Consider the following 22,712-nt stretch of genomic DNA (forward strand, 5'->3'; position numbering starts at 1 on the left):
TTCTTGCCTTCCGCACCGTACCATCATGGTACTCGCTATCGCTGAGCTCTCGCGACACTCACTGTCTCGGAAACTAACCCAGCAACTTTCGTAATCAAACCCCTTCCGCGTGTTCAGCATCGAAGGGTAATGAAAGGCGACCGTCAAAGTTTCCTGCCTGGAATTCCATCCACCGTAACTGTAAACGTTTAGTGCCTTCCTTGAAACGACGTTTCCTTGGTGTCTGCTTTCTGGAGGTCATTCCGAGACCAATTTTTAAATTATTCTATGCCGACGAGCTCGGCGCTTTACGTGTAATTTGAATACCTCTATACATTAGGCTGTGCCAACTTATTCTATACTTGTAACAGTAACAAAATGATTGGTTACCTTTTATTTTGATGTTGAAGTGGAGGGAAAAAGGAAAGGCTTGTATTTCAAGCAGTTTGCAGGAGGACGTAATCCTTATTGAATCTACGGTTTCCTATGTAACGCGAAGCAAACGCAGGCTTCCGGTAGGGACCTTTATGTTTTTCTTGATGTGTAGAGTGGAATTACAGTTACCTAATGGAATCTTTGGAAAGGTCAACGACGATCTTTTTGAGATGGTTTGTGAGTTCGTGTTGCAACGCAATACACAGTTTTGTAACAAAAACGCTAGAGGAAAATATGGCGCTACTTTCGGCGGGCCGCACCGCTTGAATTGAAGCCTCTTGGGAGTAGGTGCACATTGGAAAACGGGGGAGGAGGGGAGGGGAGGGGAGAGAGAAGGACCAAGTCCCTGCGCTTGGTTGTACACGAAGCACATCTGCCCACTTCTTCAACTGGAATCGTGGAACACTAATTCCTGTCGCCCAATACATGGCTCTCTCTCGTTTGTTGAGCGATTGTTTTCACAGCGATTAGATTAGTCCGATTCACTAATTACAAATGCACGTTAACCCCTGATATAGTCCGGTAGCTAGGTGGGCCAGTCGATACATCTGTTTTATTATGACTTACAGCGCGCGCTTCAGACGCGCACAAAGAACAGAAACGAAACACGAGCGCTGACACACGACTAAAAGTTTATTGCATTCAGACAGCCACATAGATAAAAAAAAACTCACACATGCGTACACCCGAGCACCGTACACTCTTTCAACCAAAAGCGACACAAGACAGCCGAGCGATAAAACAAGAAGTGCGATATTTTTGACGATGACGTGCTTCTAAAAAACATTTTTTTCTTGTTATTTAGTGCGAGTGACGCCTTGCTTGAGCACCTGTTACCACTTTTATTGATTAGGCAGGTCTCTGAAATGAGGCGGGCCTTTTCATTTTCATTTGTACACATTACGCGCGTGCGATCCAAAATGGAATTGCAACTGCAAGCTCCGCAATGGGTGGCCAAGTATGATAGACCAGCTTTCTTCAATCTGGAGGAATGTTCTTGCAAACTTATGTTTATACACCTGCCCGTTTGGCCGATGTAACAGGATCCGCATAGAGGGGAATTTCATACACAACATTGTTGAGGCACGTCACGAATTTCGGTCTATGTTTCACCTTACGTGAATTGTGCCCAACCGAATCTGACATTTGTGCTCGTGATTGCACAGCCTGGCACAGACTGGATAATTTCTTCGGACAAGAAAAAGCAACCGCAACATCATAACGCGTCGTTTAGAGGTGTCCTCGTTCATTGGCGCTCGACCGGGTCCCTCCGACACCTGTTGGCCTCCAGAACGTTGACGTCTTACCCAAGCCAGGGCGCCTTGCTGGCTCCACATTTAGCTCCGTCCCCCCTGCCGACATCGTCTCTTCTCCTATTCTAGTATGCTTCAGCTACGTGTTATTTCCCGGATTCGCTTTGTTTTCTTCTACGGCGTTCCTCTGTTCGCTGTTTTCTTGTTGATTTATCATTTTTCTACGACACGAACGCACGTGCGGCGAGGTGTCGTCCTCGTTGTTGATGGTGCAGTCACTGGGGTGCCCTGGCTTACATGTTTTCCTCGTCATTTCGTCGTCGTTGTTCCTAAGGCGTCTCTCTGCAAGCTTCACTACACCGGGACTGCTGCAGGTTACTTGAAAGCTGCCATCCGCGACCACTCCTGAATGCATAATAGGCGGAATCCTTTTGCAGTGGCTAACACAACAGTCACAGCACCGTGCAACACGCTGGCGTCATGTGTGAGGCATCTTCGTCGACCTTGCTGTCTTGGCGCTTTCTCGCTTGCGGTCTCTCCAGCACCGGAACCACGGAAGCTGGCAGAAACGAGCAGAGCGCGATAAATCATGCAGCGCCGGCGTCGCGTTGGGGTGCAGAAGGCTTTCTGCCCCGGTACCTGTCGGGGAACCTACCTGTGGTGTTTGATAGTTGGGTGCATCACACACAGAAGACGTGGCGCGACTTTCACTAAAAAGTACTTTGCGCGCTGGCTTTTGCATAGGGGTAACATTGGGATGCCTCGGCATATTGTGGACAAGTCTTGAACGTTGAGGCAGCGTTTGCTGACTTTTCTTTCATGTTACACTCGGGTCGAGCTTTTGCGTTTAATGCAAATAGCGTGCTTATTTCGGCGTGTTTCTACAGTGTCTATACGAAAACATTTTCATCCCGTAGTTGGGTAAGCGTACTTCTAACGGAAAGCGTCGCAAAATAAGCACGATCTTCAGAACATATGACGTGGGAATGCACAAAAAGACCAGAAGAAGGAAACTCGCCTGAGATGCTTACCTACAACAGGGAGCCGTGGGAGATCCTCCTCGCACGGCCGGCGCTGGGGGCCCAAAGGGGCCTCTGGACCAGGCGGAGAGAGTAGCCAGGATCACTGGTGTCCTGGAATAGGGACCCACCCAGCTGCTTCCTCCCCACCTTTCGTTTTCCTTATTCCCCTCTGCCCCTCTAAATAATCAATAAAGTTTTCCTCCTCCTCCTCCTCTTCCTCCTCCTCAGAACAGGTACGAAGAACAAGTTATATCCGCCGGCATGAGTCGCTAAAAAAATTTTGGAGGACGCTTAGGCTTCGCCTTTAGGAGTGGAACGCGATAGCATTCAAAGATCCCTGACTGCTTCTCGCGCTTCCCGGCAACTGCAGCTGATGTAACCTTTATGTTAACCGGGAAACGCTGGCGGCAAACGCTATCCACGAAGGCGAGCATTCTTTTAGAAGCTCGACCCCTTGCGTGGACCAATCCCGGAGGTAGTGCATTGCAGCGAAATGAAAAGTTACATCATTTTAAGGTTTCTGTTTTTGTTTGACATTTTTAATATTTCAATCTGAGAATATTTAACATAAAAGACATGCACTGTTGGTGTTTTGTTTCATCACATAAATAAACAAATGAACCGTACCTCTACATAATGTGCCTCGGAGGGCATATGTCACCTTGAAGAAGACAAGTCCATTTGTCGAAACGTTGGCTCCTGCTCTCATCTTGTTCTCGTCTTGCTCATCGTCTTGAATTTCTATCTCCCGCATACCCCTTATATTCCCATGTTTGTGGGCGGTCATTCCCAAAATTCCGAGGAACAACTTTGTAAAGAATGGAAGACGAATTACGAGCAACTTTAGTGATAGAATGGCGTGGCAATATAACCCGCATATATCACGTGCGATATAGCAAGGCTTGGCACATACACATACCTAAATATATGAAGGGAATTTTCGTTCGCGGGGACGCCGGCGCCGGAAGCCAACACTGACACGAGATTTTCGGCGACACGGAGTCCTTAACGCTACTGTCTCAATATGTAGAGTACGATTAAGAAGCATGTTCCCAGAAAGGATGAGGCCTGAAGTCACTATCAGCGGTAGGAAAAGTTGTGTCGACGAAGCCAACGCTTTGACCAGGAGATTTGACTGCGTAAGGGTAGAAACTGTGTCAGGTCAGAAACAGCCCAGTCGGAGTCAAGCACGCTTGTCAGAACGTTGGCTCGAGCGGCGTTTTTTATTCTACCACTGCTGATCACTTCATGGGCGTAACGGGGTCACAACGAACGGGTCTAGACGTGCGCGTCACATCTAAAGACATGTGTCATTGTTCGTTTATATCCCTCAATTATTATACCTTCGTTTCGATAGCCCTGTTTCGCGTGTGTTCTTTTTGTTTCACGTTTACCTGAGACATTTAGCGGCCCATGCTGGTGGATAAAGAGTGAGAGCTTACGTTTCTTCTTCGTACCTTTCAATGTGATCGCATCTTTTTATTATGGTCTCAGCGATATTACTGACACTCCAGCGAATTTTCACCGTCACCGCCGCAGGGATAGTTCGTATATATTTATGTATATTTATGCTATATGTCCATCTGTGCCGCATGTGCAAGCTGTATGCTCTACTGTTCATTTGCCAAAATTACCAAACACCATTCTTGTGTTCTTGAGTGAATTGCTCCCAAATTTTTTTAGAAGCAGCGTGCAGACAAAAGTAATGAAACGTACTATATATTGTAATCTTAAATGTTCTGATAGTATTATTGCGTGTGTGTGTCGTCCTCTGCACCCTCGGTCCTGCGGAGTTACCTCCCAAACCGCCATGTCACCGTGGTTGCTGTTCCTATGGCGCTGAAGCAACTGGGAGTCCCATATAAATTCTACACACCTTGTCTACCGGATCAGACACATTCAGGGCGGACCGTGCCCGCTCGAAGCCTTCGTTAAGCCCCTAAATATCCTAAAGGCTGTGTTAAAGTGTAAAACAGTGGGCGTACTGGGGCAAATCTTTCTAACGTCTAAACAGTCAAGGAAAGTCTGCGCCAAATCGCTTCATCTTTAGGTGTGTTTGTTCGCTTGCCATATATATGAGGTCTTCAGCTATAGCTAGTACTCTGCCTATATAAGCTCTCCCAGTCATCGACTATCTGTGTATACATTATGATTCCCACACGCGCTAAGACAAAAGATTATCAGTTAAGAGCTAGCTGCCTTGTGATCGTACCTCAAATCTTCAATCTATACATTCAGACATTGTTTTCTCACGTGCACCTATTAACATTGACCTGTCGTACTCAACTGACAGAAAAAGGCCACTTAGCGCGATATGGCGGATGTAGGTTCGGAATAGGCCGAGAAAATAAAAGCTAAAGTATCCTTTATATCTTTTTTGTGCTCAACCCATAATGCCAGTACGTCGGTGTGACGTCAATATTTGTATCGTATTTTCGCCTACTTGCTCCGTTTTTATGCCGAAAAGATTCTCAAATATTTGTAGGCTGAGTCCTTTGTTGATTTACAATATACTGTAAGCCTTGGTTGTTTCTGTTCTTTTTTTTACGTCAACCATTAACCGCTTCCGATATTACGTCATCTAAGTGCGTGACGTCAAAGACACTAGGCTGGGAACTTTAATTTGGCATCGCCAGTGTTGTTTGGTTTACAGTTGTAACCATGTCTCCGAGCTCACTTAGACCAATATTTATGGCCTTCTATAAGGGGGGGGGGGGGGGGGAACTGAAGAATGCAGCGAAATTTCATACTCTTTAGAGTGCTGTTTCATTTAAGCTGTGTCGAAACTGACGCAAAGAAATTGCAAAAAAAGTAAGCTTAAAGAAAAGGAAATCGTGTAAGGTTCTTTCGTACTTAAATTTCGACAAGGCGTATGCGTTAGTCCCTTTTCCGGTAAATTTTTTTTAGGCTTGAAAGTCGACTTCACGAAACATCAAGAGGTAATTATTGCTTTTTTTTCCTGTCGTTAGACCAGCGGAAGTCAGCAAAGTTTCTACCCCGTCCACACATACACATCAACATCAACAAAGATAAAGAAAACCACTTGCTTTTCGTTGAAGTTGGCAGCTTTATATGCCTGGCCCAAAATATTTAATGAATTATTCAGAACCAGCCTCGTCCGCATCAAAATTAGCGTTTAATCTTTGGTTTCCTGCGAGAAGGTCGTTTGGCGTGTCACCGAAATTCGTTAGGCTCTCGTACCACTTATAAACTACCCCTGCAAACAGACTGAATTCCAAGAAATGGCCCAGACAAAACGCACAGAACGCTGACTCGGCTGTAATATGACTGGCGTCCGTTTGTGCAAGACAGCTTGATAAAGGGTCTGTTTTTAAGCGGACTGTTAACTTCTCATGTGCTGAATAGAAAAGGGCGTATACTCTCGAAATCTTGCTTCGTCATTTCACCGGAATAATGTCTAATACATACACTGTAAAAAAAATTTTCCTTACTTTACAGAAAATTTGCTGGTAATTTGTGACCGAACACTCTTCCGTAAATTAAGAACGGTCATTTCCGTAGAACGGACAACTGTAAAAGAGAGACCGTAATACAAGATACGAGTGCTTCTGTATCTAGAAAACGGAAGACTCTGTATTCTGAATCTGTACTATAACCGTTAAAGTACGGTGCTTCTCGTATTCAGAAAACGGAACACACTGTATGCTGAATTTGTACTATAACCGTTAAAATACAGGTGCTTGCCGTATTCAGAAAACGAAAGACTCCGTATGCTAAATCTGTACTATATCCGTTAAAATACAGGTGCTTCCCGTATTTCATCTTGCAGAGCATATCCATTGTTCGAAGAATGTGCCATCGGGGACAAAATTGCCCAGGACGTGCGAGAGTCGACCGAATTTTATGGTGCACTATTTGCTGGGATCAGCCGTGCTACCATCTGCGTTCGGAATGTGCATACGTGACCCACTGTTTTCAGCGGTCTTGAACAGAAATGCAATTTGGTCAACGCTCGCACTTCCAGGGTACTTTTGTCCACGATATTACATCGCCTTTAATGCAAATGTCATGAAGGCAGCTCATAGACAGAGCAGCAGGTCACCATTGAGAAAATTGTCTTGCCAACACACTGACATGGCTGCAGAGATAAAACACTTTGCACTTTGTGATATGAATGCACTGCATAGCATATATACACAAAGGTGCAACATTTCAGTCCTCAAGTTCTTAGATCACAGAAGCAACTTTATTTTCTTCAATCACTCGTCTTGCACTTCTTCCTGGTGAAAGTTGTTCTTGACCCAAAATGCTTGCAAGGATAAACTTGCTGCTGTTAGGAGAAACAAATAGTATTCGTGAATATCCATCCTAAAGAAAGCGGCAAAAAAGTATAATCACAGAACACGACAAAGCAGTAACTTCTGTGTTAGAAAAACATGTAAGTACACCAACATTGTTGGAACAAGGGATGTTGCTATAGCCAACATTTCGACATAGGTGCTTGTCATTAGGGTAGCAAATGTTTTCCTTGGCTGTGTTGTTTTGGATTGTGCATAGCTCAGTGGCCCCTAGCCTCATTCGGGGAGAAGAAACTGGTGCATATAATAGGTCAAGAGAAGCCAAAGTGTTAAAATAAAGGAAGGAAGGGTGTGCTTAGCAGTGGTGATTGTGATGGAGCGGGTATGAGCACTACTGTCAGTTCTTGCAAAGAGTAGGGGTTACCAAAACAGAAAATGATGTACACATGTAAGCAGTCATTAATCCAGTAGACCTAATCTTCCGAGAAGACAAAATAGGTATCAAGATAAACAGTTTGCACTTTTGGAAAAGGAAAACGAAGAATTAAGGAAAATAAGTTTTGTATCAAGATGCATCTGGTTAAGATCACTGTAAATGGTAAATGAAGGCACATTACGAATATATATTTTGTTAAAAGCCGATGAAGAAAAGATATATTAACGAAATATTAAAAAATAGGGACATTAAAATTAAAGTGGGTATGACCATAAAACAGTAAAGAACAGCCTGTGGAAAAAAATGGGATGGACAATATGATAACCAGGTGCAAGATTGCAAAACGTCGAGCGCTGTTTATATTCATGCTGCTGTTGACGGCTTCAAGTTTCTGTCTTCCTGTGGAACCTTTGTCTTACTTGAACAAGGAAATGGGTCATTTTTTAAACAAGTCAGTTCATATGCAGTTTAAAGCTTCATCATTATTATATTGAAAGAAAATATTATGGTCAGTTCTCCTGGGTGTGCTTTCATTTACCAGTTATTTCCACCGGTGTAAGCTCAATATTTAATGGTCTAATTGGACCTTAGCTCCTCACAAACCATTAGCTGGTCTTTTTTTCAACACAGATGCCTGCACATTATATGTGTTGGCAGGAGTGCTAGCGAACTACATTAAACTTGTTGCCACAACCAAAGTGAAACTTGGTAACAGTGATTGAAAAAAAAAACCAGCATTCCACAATATTGATTCAAGTCGTCTGGAAAAGTTGCTTAAGTTAATGTACACCCCCCAGCCCACCCGACACAATTATACACCACACTGACTCTCATGGTGTCAACCATGCTATTATAGCACTAGGCATCAAGTAGGATAATTAGAAGATAAGAGGGCACAATGCTTTTTGTTAGAACATCAAATGTGCTTTACATAAATGCTACATTCCAACTAACAAAGGAGCAGCCGATAGTGACCAATGCATACGAAAGCTAATGACATTCTGTGCAGCAGAATGTTGACGATGAGGTATTATGCGCACAAGTGCACTCATTCACACAAAATGACATCCTGCAGACAAACCTTGTGCCAACATTACGGTTTGAAAAACACCACAGTAGAAAGCAAAGAGTGCTAAATTTGTTTAAAATTACTAAAAATTATTCGATTATTCATCATCCTTACTGTTCGTTAAAGATTCACAGATTGTTCCCTACGGGTGCTGTAAACTGCTTTTATAGTGGTAGCAACAATGATCTGTGGCACAGACAAGAATAAATGCTCATGAAGTTTATGCAAGAGTATACCCTACAAATTACACCCCATTTCACATTCCAATGTGGTAGAAGAGGAAGACGAAAAAAAACTACTTTCTCGTGGAGGATGCATACCCCAGAACAGAAGAAAGAAGTGTACCCTAACCATTGCTGCTGCCGATGCCTGTGCACTAGCAGTTACATATAATATGGCAGTTACAATTGTTTTTCCACAAGCACTGCAAGCTGTTGCCAGTTTACCAGTACAGAGCTGTAATAAATTTAGGGCAAGTTAAAGCTCTCTAATGGATTCATCTCATATGACACAATTGGAATGCAATATTCTGCAAATAAGTGAAGAGCGATGTGCCATCCCATACAATGAAACACCTTTGAAGAATCTGAATCACTACCTGCACTCTTAGGCAGTTACACCCTTTGGAGTGCCCCTTCTGCCACACAACAATAATCATTATCTGCCTTGATGTGTTTCCTTTCTTTAAAACGCCACGCCCGCTACTTTCCTTTCGGGAATGCTATCATGCTGATAACGCGCATGCCGTTCGTTACTGGAAAGTACAGGGCTCGCAGCGTTAAAGAAAGGAAACGCAACAAGGCAGATGACGATTATCGTTGTGTGGCAGAAGGGGCACTCCAAAGGGTGTAACTTTGCCTAAGAGTGTGGGCAGTGATGAGGTAAAAGAGTGTGTTCTGTGTAAAGTAGTGCACCTGTATAACCTAAAGCTGTGGAGAATGCATTTAGTATCAGCTGTGAAGGTTTCTAATTTTAATTGCACACAGCAAAAACCTCCATGCAGTTTTGCAAAACGCAAACCCCCTACCTTTTTGTTGTTCAAAGGCAATGACACGTAGGGCCATAACATGTACATTATGAGTTTTGTTCCCAAACAAAGTGAATAGCACCACCTTAAGTGTTATGTGCCTTCTGTCTCACATTTTCTGTCAAAAATTGGTAGTGTCGAATGCTGCGATCGGCAGAAAAACGGATTTCTGGAGCAATATAAAGTATTAAGTACCGTGATCTCAGTTCTTTCACTGCTGTTTAAGCATTATCGGGTCTTAAAGTAAAAAAACGAGGAATAAATACACGCATATTTTACGTCACAACCCTCATGAGGCATTTAGTAGTCTGGATTATAAAGGATTCCAGATTTACAATGCAGGACAGATTTTATTCCACTGAAAGAATGGCATCATGCCAATGATTCTGCATTCGGTGCTATATTTATTTGTATTTAGTTCCGTTGGAATGTGTGTGTACTGTCAGCGATATTGCTTGACATGTTTTAGATTGACTGTTTTCTAAATTTAGGCAAATTCGTACTCGCAAATAACCTTGTATGACACCAAGAACTTGCTTAGCAGGAGTATTTTTAACATTTGCAAGATATTAGGCTATTGAATGCATATCTAAGCCTGGGGTGCACGCCGCCCCCTAATCTCATCAGCAAGTTTCTGGAACTCATCTACAAGGTATGTTATGATGAATGTAAAGTTGCTTGAACGGGAGAAATAGGGAATTTAAACAGGTGAATTATGCAGCATAAGAATGATGTCAGCAAGAAGCAAGCATCAAGAAGCACTGTCACTCATTGCGCATAGACTATCAAACGCAAGAATTATTTGGGATGATTTAAAATTCTGGCATTGGAACGAAATGTCTTTTAATCTATATATAAACTGATTATTCACTCTACTACCACTGCCTTTACCAGAAACATTCATAATCATTATCCTATCTATGCCACATCATCCTAGCTAATATTCAAGCCTTCATAAGCTGCTTTTTTTACTGCTAATTCTCTGTGGGAAAGAGGTGTCCGTATGAAGACCATATCATATACTTATTACCCGTCTTTTGATAAATGATAAGCGAAAAACTTCACACCAAAAGTGCGTTGAGCTTAAGCAAGTTCTACGTTTGAAGCTGTTGATTCTTTTTTCCCTTTGCCATCATTGACCCACCTGGTTAGCTAAGTAGACAGAAAAGCTGCAGGAGAAAGGTAGGGGTGCCAAATTAGACTTGTGCCCCAGGGGACCTTTTCACGGTCACTGGAGGAACTGCCTGTGGCCTCGGCATCTTCCTTGAGGGCCATGGCCATGTCTAAGAAACCTTGTCTCCACAGGCTGCATAAAGAAGGATAATTTTCTGAGCCAAGTCTTTTTCTTAAAAGAACCCATTTAAGGTGTATTCGTGGCTTTGCACCACAAAACTGACACATGACTGGCCACTCAAGACACTTTATGTGTATTCGCAGGCTTATTCCTTGGAAAAACACTTTTATGTAGCACACAATGAGTAACAGTAACAAAAAAGTGTATAAGGAGGCTTTCATATTGCTCTACAACTTTTCATTGACACATTTCATTTAATTATTTGAGATATTTATTAACTGATTAAGAATTATATAATTAGGCAGAATGCAAAATATAATCAGAGTATCACCAAGCGACGGCAAACAACATTACCTTCATTTTGTCTAGTTACATCGCATTTACATATTTCTAAATCTTGGTGCACGATAGTTAAGACACCCTGTAGATCAAAAAACAATATTACAATTTTCATAATCATCTCTTGCGTGTTATTGGTGGCTATGGCTGCTTCAAGTTATTCTTTCAGTACGGTACAAGCAGTTTTGAAGTGAAATTGTTTTGCATCGAGGGTGGTAATCTAGAAAATCAAGCAAAAGGTCAAGTTGTGTTCACTATTCAGATGTTTAACTAAGAAGCTGCAGGAAAAGGAAACAGAACACAACACCTAATAAACAATGCAAAATTTGAAAATTTGAACTGAACAAGAAACCAGTTTTTGAAAACACAGAAAGAAGCCAGCAGCAATGCTTGGGTACCATACGAACGTAACAATCAACTTTGAGCAGAATATTAACACCACTAAATGAACTGGCCTTTGAAGATTCTTGATCTGAAATCCTCAACGACTTGTTCTGGCGTTTAATCTGTCGAGCTCAATCTGTATTCTCAAAAGCTGGCTCTCGGCCATAATTTCTCTAAACGCAACATCAGCTTAAATCTCAAGATAGGGTTGACCTGTGAATAAAGTGGATAATGCATGGCAAACATCATGAACACTCTTACATGTTAACCAGAGGGTTCACTCATGCAGACACGATATATTGAAGCTGGTTTTGTGAAGTGTTTCATGCTTCCAAGGCTTCTTCTCCAGTTGTGAAAGCTGTCTCCACTAGCTAAATAAGCGATGAGAATAAAAAAAGAACTTCAACATGCTCACAATACGTTGGCCATTTGCAAGTAAACAGCAGCCTTTTTGGGCGCACAGGTTGCCTGGTGCAAATCTACTATGCCACAGTACTTGCGTTACCCAGTACCAGCCACTTTAAAATGCAATGTGTTCAGAGCCCTTTCCCTCTGTTTTTTTGCTTTGGAAACAGTTTACCATGTGTTCAGTAGGTGTCGAGAAAGGGGACAGAAAACACTGTGCACCACTGATTTCTAATATGTTTCGCTGGATGCAGCACACCGCACCAGATGCAGGTGAAGCCAGTGGAAATGCGTTGTCATGCAGGCGCTTGTCCTGGAAGCAGGGCATATGGTGGACTAACTAGTGCGTGCGATCAGATAATATTGCTGCCGAAAAACCTTTCTTTGTGGTTTTTCACATTTTAGGAGGTCTCTACATGTCTGGTAAGCGCTTTTATGACAATCTGAACCCGTATACGATAGTGTTCTCTTACATCAAGTTTTTTCTCATTTACCAGTGTTTCCGTTGCACGCCACTTATGTTAGCTACACTGTAGACACTGCAATGGAAAAATTCTGGACACCTCGAAACACTGCTTGGGTAGTTTATGGCACATCAGGCAGGCATGTTAGGGGAAGAAATGCCACACACCCGTGCAAACGAAGTGCTGCCGCAAAGTTGTGAAGCACCAACTTCCGGGACAAGGTTGGCTTCAGTCGAGGGTGCTCGATGTGCTGTCCATGCCCTGTAGTAGAGATTAGTGGTGTGGACCCTTTTATACTGGCTGTCTTTTCTGGTCGGAACCTTGGCAACAGCTTCCACCATACTTTTTTGAACCTGCAACATGTGCAGAGAAAGTCACATCACTGTGCGTTGATTGTATGGCTTTATTGTTCTACACATTCTATCAAATCATTAAAAAATACAGTTCGCACATTTTTACTACTGTATATAGACAGTCTAGTTGCTAGACACGCGAAACATTACCATCCCTCTGACAGAATGCAACAATAGAAGCGTACACTGTAAAGCTACACTAAAATTTAAATTGATGTGACACCGTATGAGCATACAGTATGCTTACTGTATGCTCTAGCCCTGCGTCAAGTAAAAGTTAATCGTCAATCATTTATGGTGTATTTCTACTTATTCTGGGTCATCAAACTGTACAATCAATGTTCCAAGTTTACACATTGTTGGCTTTTGATTGCCTATGTGATCCATTTCCTACTTACACATGCAGTAATACCACTGTAATAAGGAAAAAGAGTTAGAAAAAGAAATGCCATGATAATCTTCCACATTTGCTGAGGGCAGGAACAATGGCCAATAGCATGTGGTTGAAGCTACATAAATGCTCAGTTTTCGCACAGCTTAATTGTTCAGCAAGTAATAAAGAGGTACGCTGTGCGCCTCTGCATAACCAATAAAATCTGACTACTTGACACTGTACTAAGGCTGCTGCTTGATAGTGTTCAGCAGTTCGGCTTCGGTTTTCTGATATACAGAACTGTTTAGGTACCAGTAGTTTACTTTGCGATAAAATGGAACTTGGAGCACTGGTCATTTGCACATAAATATTGCGACAGCAAATATAACACAAGGATAGGAATATGGGTCTCTTAGAAAAAGTACATACACATTATGAATATAATGTGATGTGATGCCACAATGAAACAGAAAGCAACGCATAGAAGTGGACGGCAATTCCATGCCACCAAGGTTATTGGACAGACAGTACTTCAGAAGTGCCCGCAACACAGTCAAAGAAGGCAAAGCAGCATTTCTTTGCGTTCAACACAATGCATTGGCGGGCTAGTTGGTGCGAATCCATAAATACTTTGTTTAGCGCAAAACAATGGACACAAGAAAGACGACCAGCACAAGGCGCTACTCTCAATTGACATCACTTTATTGCGTCACTCCTTTATAGATAGTAGAATCTAGAAGAACATGTGCAGTGAGCACCATGTGCAGGGACCACCAACAACCGATCACAAGAGCGCACTCATGCGACGGGATCCAAAAAACCATATTGAGCACCGCACAAGGTTAAAGAAGGCACACTAATGCACTGTGACCCCAATGACTGTATGAAGAAAGCTTCCGATAACTCTCGGGCGGTGGTATCACAGCACTTTTTCAAAATCATAGTATCACGAAACATGGCTTTGCACTTCCATATTTTACAATGTTGAGCCAAATGGGAACCTGTGCCTGTTGGTATGGATCGCTTATGTTCGCAATGTTTCGTGATACTACGATTTTGAAAAAGAGCCGTGATACCACCGCCAGAGAGTTATCGGAAGCTTTCTTCATACAGTCATTGGGGTCACAGTGCATTAGTGTGCTTTCTTTAACCTTGTACAGTGCTCAATATGGTTTTTTTGGATTCTGTCCTATGAGTGTGCTCTTGTGATCAGATGTTGGTGGTTCCTGCACATGGTGTTCACAGCGCATGTTCTTCTAGATTCTGCTGTCTACAAAAGGAGGGACGCAATAAAGTGATGTCAGTTGAGAGTAGCGCCTTGTTCTGTCGTCTTTCTTGTGTCCATTGTTTTGCGCTAAAAAAAGCAATTATGTATTCCTTGTGTGTGTTTGAAGACAGCTCCACGCGCAGTAGCGATTCCAGTATTGCTGCCCAGTGGTTTAGCTTGCCGCAGCTTGAAGTGCCACAAAATATAAGGAGAGAAACCTGCATTATAGTTTTGTTGCAAACAAGAATATAATGTGAAGTGCATTCTGAGGCCAGAAACTATAGAAAAAAATTTCATGATGCACCACTGTGCAGGGTTTTATAGCAAAGTCAAATACATTTAGTGTAAATATCACACTATGATGGTACACAATGGTGGTAATCTGTAATAATATAAAAGGTGCCTTAATGTTACAACAAAAGTTGACATTACTTAATAATAGCGCTGTAAAATTTAGCATGCAGGGGCACCACTTGGTTAAACAATAGTGATGTAATGTCTATGTACACAACTATTGCCCATGCATTTCTGCCATTGTTTTAAATGGCATAAATGAATGGGTAATACTTGTATACATAGATATTACATCTCTATTGTTTAACGAAGTGGGTAAACTATGTCTGCCTCATACAATATTAGAATTAAACCATAAATTATATATGGTCACCCTAACAGTAACACCTCATTTGAACTTCACAGTAAGTAGACGTCACCTATTCAAAGTTTATATGTTGAATGTAACGAACCCTCATTATAGCAGCGCAGAGCATTCCTCACATTTCCTTACGTACTCAGAATTCAAGTCATCACCGCAACACATATGCTACAACATCGTCACACAGTGCAACTCACGCTTACACTACAGAAATAAACCAAACATGTTTAGGCCACTTGTACTGCAGTATGAGCAATAGTGTTGGGATTATGAAATTCCCCACGAAGTCCTCCAGGTTGCCAAGAAACCAAAACGGTTGGCACCGTGGTACGATTTCACGCAGTTGTGCGACTAGACATTAACACATTTAAGGAAAAGAGACACTCCTCACGACCACATTATACAAGAATTCCGTGCTCTTCAGGACCAATATCAAAATCACATGCAATTCTACACTGATGGGTCCAAAACAAAACAACACGTGGGTGTAGGGGCCGTAACAGAAAATTGGGAAAGAAGTATTCGTCTACCAAAACATGCCTCTGTTTTCACTGCTGAAGTTTACGCTTTATGGGTTGTAGTGAAAAAGATTATCACTGGCAAGCACAAAAACACAGTCATTTACACTGATTCCTTAAGTACACTGAAGGCTCTAAACCTAAAATCTGAGTGTGAACCCCTGTTAGGGGACATACTAAACATGGTCGCACTTAACAAATATGGGAGATCAATCCACTTCTGCTGGGTACCAAGTCATGTTGGGATACCGGGTAACGAAGCAGCCGATAGATATGCATCGATGGCAGCGAACAAAAAGATAACAAACACAACACTTCCATACAAAGATAGCATCCGCGCGATTAGAAAAGCCTTAACGGCGAAATGGCAACGCGAATGGGACCATTGTGCTGACAACAAACTACATCTCACGAAACCCATAGTTGGCGAGTGGAAGTCATGCTACCATCAGGAGCGGTTCATCAATGTAGTTTTATGCCGACTACGCATTGAGCACACACACCTCACACACAATTACTTACTTACGAAAGAAGACACACCAACATGCGAGAAATGTCAATAGCCACAAACAGTTATGCACATATTACTCACATGTACGCAGACTGAAACACACAGACGAACACTTTTGCACAAATTATATCAACTACACATACCTTTACACCCTGCTCTAATTTTACGTGATGATCCGCTAGTCCCATTATGTGACGTTCGTAAATTTCTAGACGACACTGGATTTTTACATAAAATATAGATTATTAACAAAGCCTTTTCCTTCATTAACTGGATTTTAAAACACCTCATGTTTGGCGCAGCATAGCCTTAGCCGCTTTTGCGCCATTAAACCCCATTTAACTAAGTAAGTAAGTAGACGCCTGTTGATGCCAGCCTCCCCCAATGCTAAACTGTGCTGCATGCTTTACAGATAAATTATAGTGGTATAATCAACTCTGAAGCTATTCAGGACTGCAGCATTGTAGAAGACATTTACAAATGTCCCATTTCATGTGTAACAGCCTGAATTGCTTGCACATCTTACCAAGTGCAAATTAAAATTACTTCTCCTTGTTTAGCATTTTTGTCTGCTAGACCACAATCCAATGTCATCAATATATTAACATATTACCTCAAAGAACCTAATTTGGCTTATAGATTAACACCTTCGCATACTGCCACAGCTACACTCTGTCATATGCGTTGCAATCATAAAGGAGTGCTTGTCCACCAGCACTCCTATGTCACTAACAGTGATCACCTACACAGCTTGATTCAGGTGGCAGGTGGCAGTCATGATTCAGGTGTCAAATAGCTAAGAGAAAAAAAAATCCACTCGCTTTGAGAGCTACAATACTGCGATAACTTGAGAGAGATGGACCCATTGCAGGCAGCAGACCTCTTCTCAGCTCCAGCACAACAGCAACTTGCCTTTCAGTAAAAGAAAAGGATTGATTAGTAATGATAAGTTACCTTGTTTTTGCTGAGTATCAATACAATCTGACTTTCATGCATATCCACTCTCCGCTTTAGTAATACAACTGAATTATTCGTAAAATAAAAGAGTCAATGATGATACCATTCGCTGATACTATACCCCGTTTACTGCTTGCTTACTGACACGAATGCCTTGACTGCCCAGACATCATTCGAAGCAACACGTCGGTAACACTGAACTTAGTGTCACACATTACTTCCCCCCTCTGTTTTGCCTTCTGGATTGGATTGGCGCGGCTCGCTACGTGCTTGCGCGCGCTTTCCCGAGCGCAGATTGGTGTGCGCCTGGTTTCTGCACTAGGCTGTTATGCGATCGCTTTTTCGAGCGCAGATTGATGTGAGCCTGGTTTCTGCACTAGGCTTTTGTACGATCCCTTGTCGCTGCTTTCCTTTCCTCTGGATTGATTCGGCGCGGCTTGGTGCAGGCGCACATACTCGGTGTGCGCGTGCTGTTTGCACTGGGCTTTCAAAAGGCGAAGTGAGCGTCGCTTACTGCGGAAGTGCTGCGCCGCGGGCGTACCGTGTATGGAAGCGCGCAGCAATGCCGGGAAACATTCATGCAAAAGCAAAGGGTCAGAAAAGTGCGCTTTATTTTCCATTACTTTGTCACACTGGGTAGCGCCGTGCGATCGCTTCTAATAAACGCAGAAACGAGTCCTTGCAGTGCATGTGCCCATTAATCGACGCCCACCACAGCCATATGAGGTGCGACTCGAGAAGCTGTGCTGTTACCCTGTAGCCGGCGGAGACGAGGTGGCGCTTCACCTTCTGCCAGTAACTTTCGATTTTTTGGGTGTGAGCGCCCGTGATCGGGTCTACAAAGTTCATGCTGTGGTTAACAGTCTCCCATTGCAAATTCAGTCTTGCTCCGTTAGCCCCCACTAAGTTCGGGATGCAGTTGTATGCGGCCCATTCATCACTGTGGATGGTGGTCCCCGGTTCAACGTTGGCTGCAATAATGGGGCCTAGCGTCGCCGCGTCTCGTCGGTCGACCTTGAATAGTCGGAGCTCCCCGGTGGTCACGCAGATCATGCCGAATACCCATGGTCCACGATCTGCAATGCCGCCGTAATTTTGGCGGCTCGGCGGAACGTTGTCGCCCGTCATCAGGCGGCCTCGATTGTATTTTCGCTTGCCGCGAAGGAGGCATTCATCAATTTGCACACTCCTCCCGGGGCCACCGAGTGGGGGTCGCGCCAGCAGCTCGTCCCGCACGACCTCACGAGCGTAGTTCCTCCAGTCGGCGATGACATGGTCCGACAGATTAAGCAAGTCGCCGGTCATCTCCTTCAAGAGCCACGTGGTTATGTTTTTGCTCACGCAGTACGTGAGCCAAATCACTTGCCGCCTGGAGACGTGGACGTTCGGGCGGCCGAGGCGGTCCGTGTTGGCGAAGTAACTTCCCTCACCTCTCTGCCCGTGCAGTGCAGCGGTACCATGTAACTGCGACAGCTGCTTTCGGCACCTGTTGCACCGGAAGGCAGCCCGGCGTCCATTCTGAACTAAATAAACTGCGCCTGTCTTGCAGAACGCGTGCATGGGGATTTGGAGAGCCCCTTGTCGGCTCAGAGCTTTCCACGAAAGTTCGTTACGCTGCCCTTGTGCTGAAGCCATGCGCGCACCACAGGTGTTACGAATGGCCTGTGTAGTGCACAATTTGCGTCGCGCTGCTAAAACCACGACGAAAGCCCATGCGTTTTAAATTCGCAGAGCTGCCAACAATCGTTGAAAATCCGCAACGGCGAAGAGCCGTTAGCCTTTGTGCGCGCATTCTCGTCTCCTTCCCCACGCGCTCGCGACGTCCCGATGTCTACATAGGCTCGCCAGTACTCTTTCCTCTCAGCCAGCGCGAACGTTAAGCTTCGTGTGTGCTTTAGTTCCTTCTCCTCCTCCTCGGCAGGGTACACGGCGGTGCGCGCGCGTGTGTGTGTGTGTGTGTGCGCGTGTGTGCATGTCAGTGCCTTTGCCTGCGCTGGCCCAAGCGCGGTTAAAAAATCCGTTGAGCTTTCTCCTGTGTCCCGAGCTGGGGCCGCAAGTGTGGAGAGCGTTCGCCCTCTCTCCTCTTGAGCGAGGGCGTTCCAGGCTATATAAAACACGCCCCCGCCAACGAGCTTCAGCGTTTGAGCAAGCTAGACTGCGTGTCGCTCTGCGTGATCGAGGAAGCTTGAAAATATGTCGTCTCGCATCTGTGCCTGGGCCCCTGCATGTTCGTGAAGCTCCAGACCGCCAGGTCCACGCTACCTCAACGTTCCTGGGTGAGCCGTCCTTAACAGAGGGTTCTGCTGTAACGGATCCCGGGGCTACAAAAGACGAGCCGCGTCTCTCGCTGCACTCGTTGTCATGGCCGCCACGAGAATTGACCCCAATATTGTCACCATCTGCCGAATTATCAGCGATGCAGCTGCGGAGGAAGAGTTCGTACGATCGCTTCGGCTTGCTCCGGCTTCAAGCGCTGTCCGCCCACCGCGCCCCAACGCCAGACCAGGTCGAGTGGCGTCGTCGGAGTACTGGGGCACCTGCAAGGACCTGGGGTTCAACCCGGACCAACCAACCTGCGAAGGCGAAGTCGTCACATTGTATAGGAAGACTCAGAATGGACGCCGGGCTGCCTTCCGGTGCAACAGGTGCCGAAAGCAGCTGTCGCAGTTACATGGTACCGCTGCACTGCACGGGCAGAGAGGTGAGGGAAGTTACTTCGCCAACACGGACCGCCTCGGCCGCCCGAACGTCCACGTCTCCAGGCGGCAAGTGATTTGGCTCACGTACTGCGTGAGCAAAAACATAGGCACGTGGCTCTTGAAGGAGATGACCGGCGACTTGCTTAATCTGTCGGACCATGTCATCGCCGACTGGAGGAACTACGCTCGTGAGGTCGTGCGGGACGAGCTGCTGGCGCGACCCCCACTCGGTGGCCCCGGGAGGAGTGTGCAAATTGATGAATGCCTCCTTCGCGGCAAGCGAAAATACAATCGAGGCCGCCTGATGACGGGCGACAACGTTCCGCCGAGCCGCCAAAATTACGGCGGCATTGCAGATCGTGGACCATGGGTATTCGGCATGATCTGCGTGACCACCGGGGAGCTCCGACTATTCAAGGTCGACCGACGAGACGCGGCGACGCTAGGCCCCATTATTGCAGCCAACGTTGAACCGGGGACCACCATCCACAGTGATGAATGGGCCGCATACAACTGCATCCCGAACTTAGTGGGGGCTAACGGAGCAAGACTGAATTTGCAATGGGAGACTGTTAACCACAGCATGAACTTTGTAGACCCGATCACGGGCGCTCACACCCAAAAAATCGAAAGTTACTGGCAGAAGGTGAAGCGCCACCTCGTCTCCGCCGGCTACAGGGTAACAGCACAGCTTCTCGAGTCGCACCTCATATGGCTGTGGTGGGCGTCGATTAATGGGCACATGCACTGCAAGGACTCGTTTCTGCGTTTATTAGAAGCGATCGCACGGCGCTACCCAGTGTGACAAAGTAATGGAAAATAAAGCGCACTTTTCTGACCCTTTGCTTTTGCATGAATGTTTCCCGGCATTGCTGCGCGCTTCCATACACGGTACGCCCGCGGCGCAGCACTTCCGCAGTAAGCGACGCTCACTTCGCCTTTTGAAAGCCCAGTGCAAACAGCAGGCGCACACAGAGTCTGTGCGCCTGCACCAAGCCGCGCCGAATCAATCCAGAGGAAAGGAAAGCAGCGACAAGGGATCGTACAAAAGCCTAGTGCAGCAACCAGGCTCACATCAATCTGCGCTCGAAAAAGCGATCGCATAACAGCCTAGTGCAGAAACCAGGCGCACACCAATCTGCGCTCGGGAAAGCGCGCGCAAGCACGTAGCGAGCCGCGCCAATCCAATCCAGAAGGCAAAACAGAGGGGGGAAGTAATGTGTGACACTAAGTTCAGTGTTACCCAACACAACACGTCTTGCTGCACTGCAAAAAGTTGCACCGAGGAAACACAGCAGAGCAGCCAGAGGAAAGAACTTTTTTTTCTGGTCACAATTAAAACGTGCACCCAAGCAAGAAAGTAACGATCACAGGTAGTGAGCGACTGCTATTGCCTCGAACGTTTATTTCCGTATTTTAACAGACGTTCTTGTATCGGATACAGTATGCTCTCAAGCCAATACAAGCGTCAATACAAGTGCGCAACTGAACGCAGTTTTATTCTACGCTTTTAACGCGAGTGAGCAAAAGGTTAGAAGTACCTCACGGAAATAGCGATCGAGCCGATCGCGCTACGCCTGGAATCGATCTGAAAAGATAGGGTGATCCCTTTCCCCATTCATGCGTCAGTTTTGCCCTAAGACGTTGCATAGTGGTCTTTTGAAACAATATTTATGTTCGCGACACCGGCTTACCACACATCACTTTAACACCTACGTTATGCAAACCAAATAAGATTAAAATGGGCTTACCTCATGAGCAAGTTAGGAGTGTGCGTAGACTGTTGAACACCCGTTGAGACCAAGCAGGATATATCCGTGTCCAAGCGCATACGTGCACCCAAACACAGGACAACTTCTTCGATGCCGCAGCGTGCAGAGTATTGTACACGAAGTGAAAGACATCCAGCGCAAATATCTCCGCGCGATGACGGCAAATGACGAGCGCACAAGCGTACAAAACACAGCGACAAATTCGGAACTTTGCCAATTCGAACGTGCCGAGACCCAAGCAGCGTAACCATCCATCGTTTCTGTTCTTCGCTCCCGATGCGTCAATCTCTCTTCCTTGGAGTCTTGCTTCACTCTTGAGTACAAATCAAGAGATATTTACGGCAAATTAACAACTTTTACAACACGACACGAAAAATTCCGGCTGACTACACATGTGCAGCTCCGTCTGCCACTCCTAACGGACGCGAAGCGCGCGCTGCCCCCTGGTGCCGCACTCTGTGAGCGCGGAAAACACAATCGGTTTCGTTTTCGCATTTGTGCTCTAGTTACTGTATCGTATCAGTTCAACGAGCACAAGCTATCTTGGCACGCTGGAACGACACGTGCATTTCCTTGCCCTCTATTTCCACTACCCCCTTTCCCTCGCTCTGGTATAAAATGCCCAGCGCAATAAACATAACAGTTCACTGTTGTCTTGAAATGCCTGCTGTTGGTTTCTTCGACCGGGACCCGGTCGATACAGTTACTGGAATTGCAATATAATTGCTTGACAATTAATTGAATTCTGAAAGGGGAGAACACTTTCTCTCCCACAAGTTAGTGCGTTTTATACAAAGGGAGAGAGAATGCAAGAAGCAGAAAGGCAGGGAGGTCAACCAAAGCGTTCGCTGCTGGGGATAGCTAACCCCTGTGCTGCAATGAAGTGCAAAGCAATGCACTGCGATGCGTCCATAATCTCTAGTATAGCGATAATTTGGGCTGGTTGGTGCATGTAATGAACGGGTAAATAATGAGTTGTGTCATAACATTACCCATATATAAAGCACATGGAACTAATGGTGTTGCATTCTAGGTCAAAAAGAAATAAAGCTTGAATCGTTACATCTCGGCACTGGGCATTCTTTCTTTCCGTATTATTTTTTTCTTCTTTTTGACAGTACACACAGTACTAGCACGGTAATAGGTCCTTCATCTTCAGTCACCTTCCAATAGTTTACACACATGTCGGTGCATGTTCGCGTTCTTTATTCTACCGTACAAGAACGAGTGCGCTTACCGGT

General features: G+C 44.9%; 1 protein-coding gene and 1 long non-coding RNA gene across 19 annotated transcripts in view; one reads left to right on the plus strand and one right to left on the minus strand.

Annotated features, from left to right (window-relative positions):
• The window catches only part of LOC129384282 (uncharacterized), a 667,107-nt gene that overhangs the window by 152,720 nt on the left and 491,675 nt on the right, over nucleotides 1–22,712 (plus strand). Inside the window, exon 1 of one of the 17 annotated variants that reach the window (XM_072290002.1) lies at nucleotides 5,598–5,628. The exons of the other annotated variants lie outside the window; for them this stretch is intronic. The gene's annotated coding sequence lies outside the window, so the exon portion shown is untranslated. Of the gene's footprint in view, nucleotides 1–5,597; nucleotides 5,629–22,712 lie in introns of those variants that run through there. 17 annotated transcript variants of the gene reach the window in all.
• On the minus strand, nucleotides 6,875–21,906 carry LOC140219892 (uncharacterized). 2 transcript variants are annotated; one of them, XR_011896158.1, is made up of 4 exons: nucleotides 21,451–21,906; nucleotides 12,534–12,719; nucleotides 10,625–10,786; nucleotides 6,875–6,980 (listed from the first exon to the last, which is right to left on the minus strand). It is a non-coding gene; the product is annotated as an uncharacterized lncRNA (long non-coding RNA). The 2 variants fall into 2 exon arrangements; XR_011896157.1 differs by having other exon boundaries at nucleotides 12,534–16,955.

Source organism: Dermacentor andersoni, chromosome 8 (genome assembly GCF_023375885.2).
Source record: "Dermacentor andersoni chromosome 8, qqDerAnde1_hic_scaffold, whole genome shotgun sequence".
NCBI lineage: Eukaryota > Metazoa > Arthropoda > Arachnida > Ixodida > Ixodidae > Dermacentor > Dermacentor andersoni.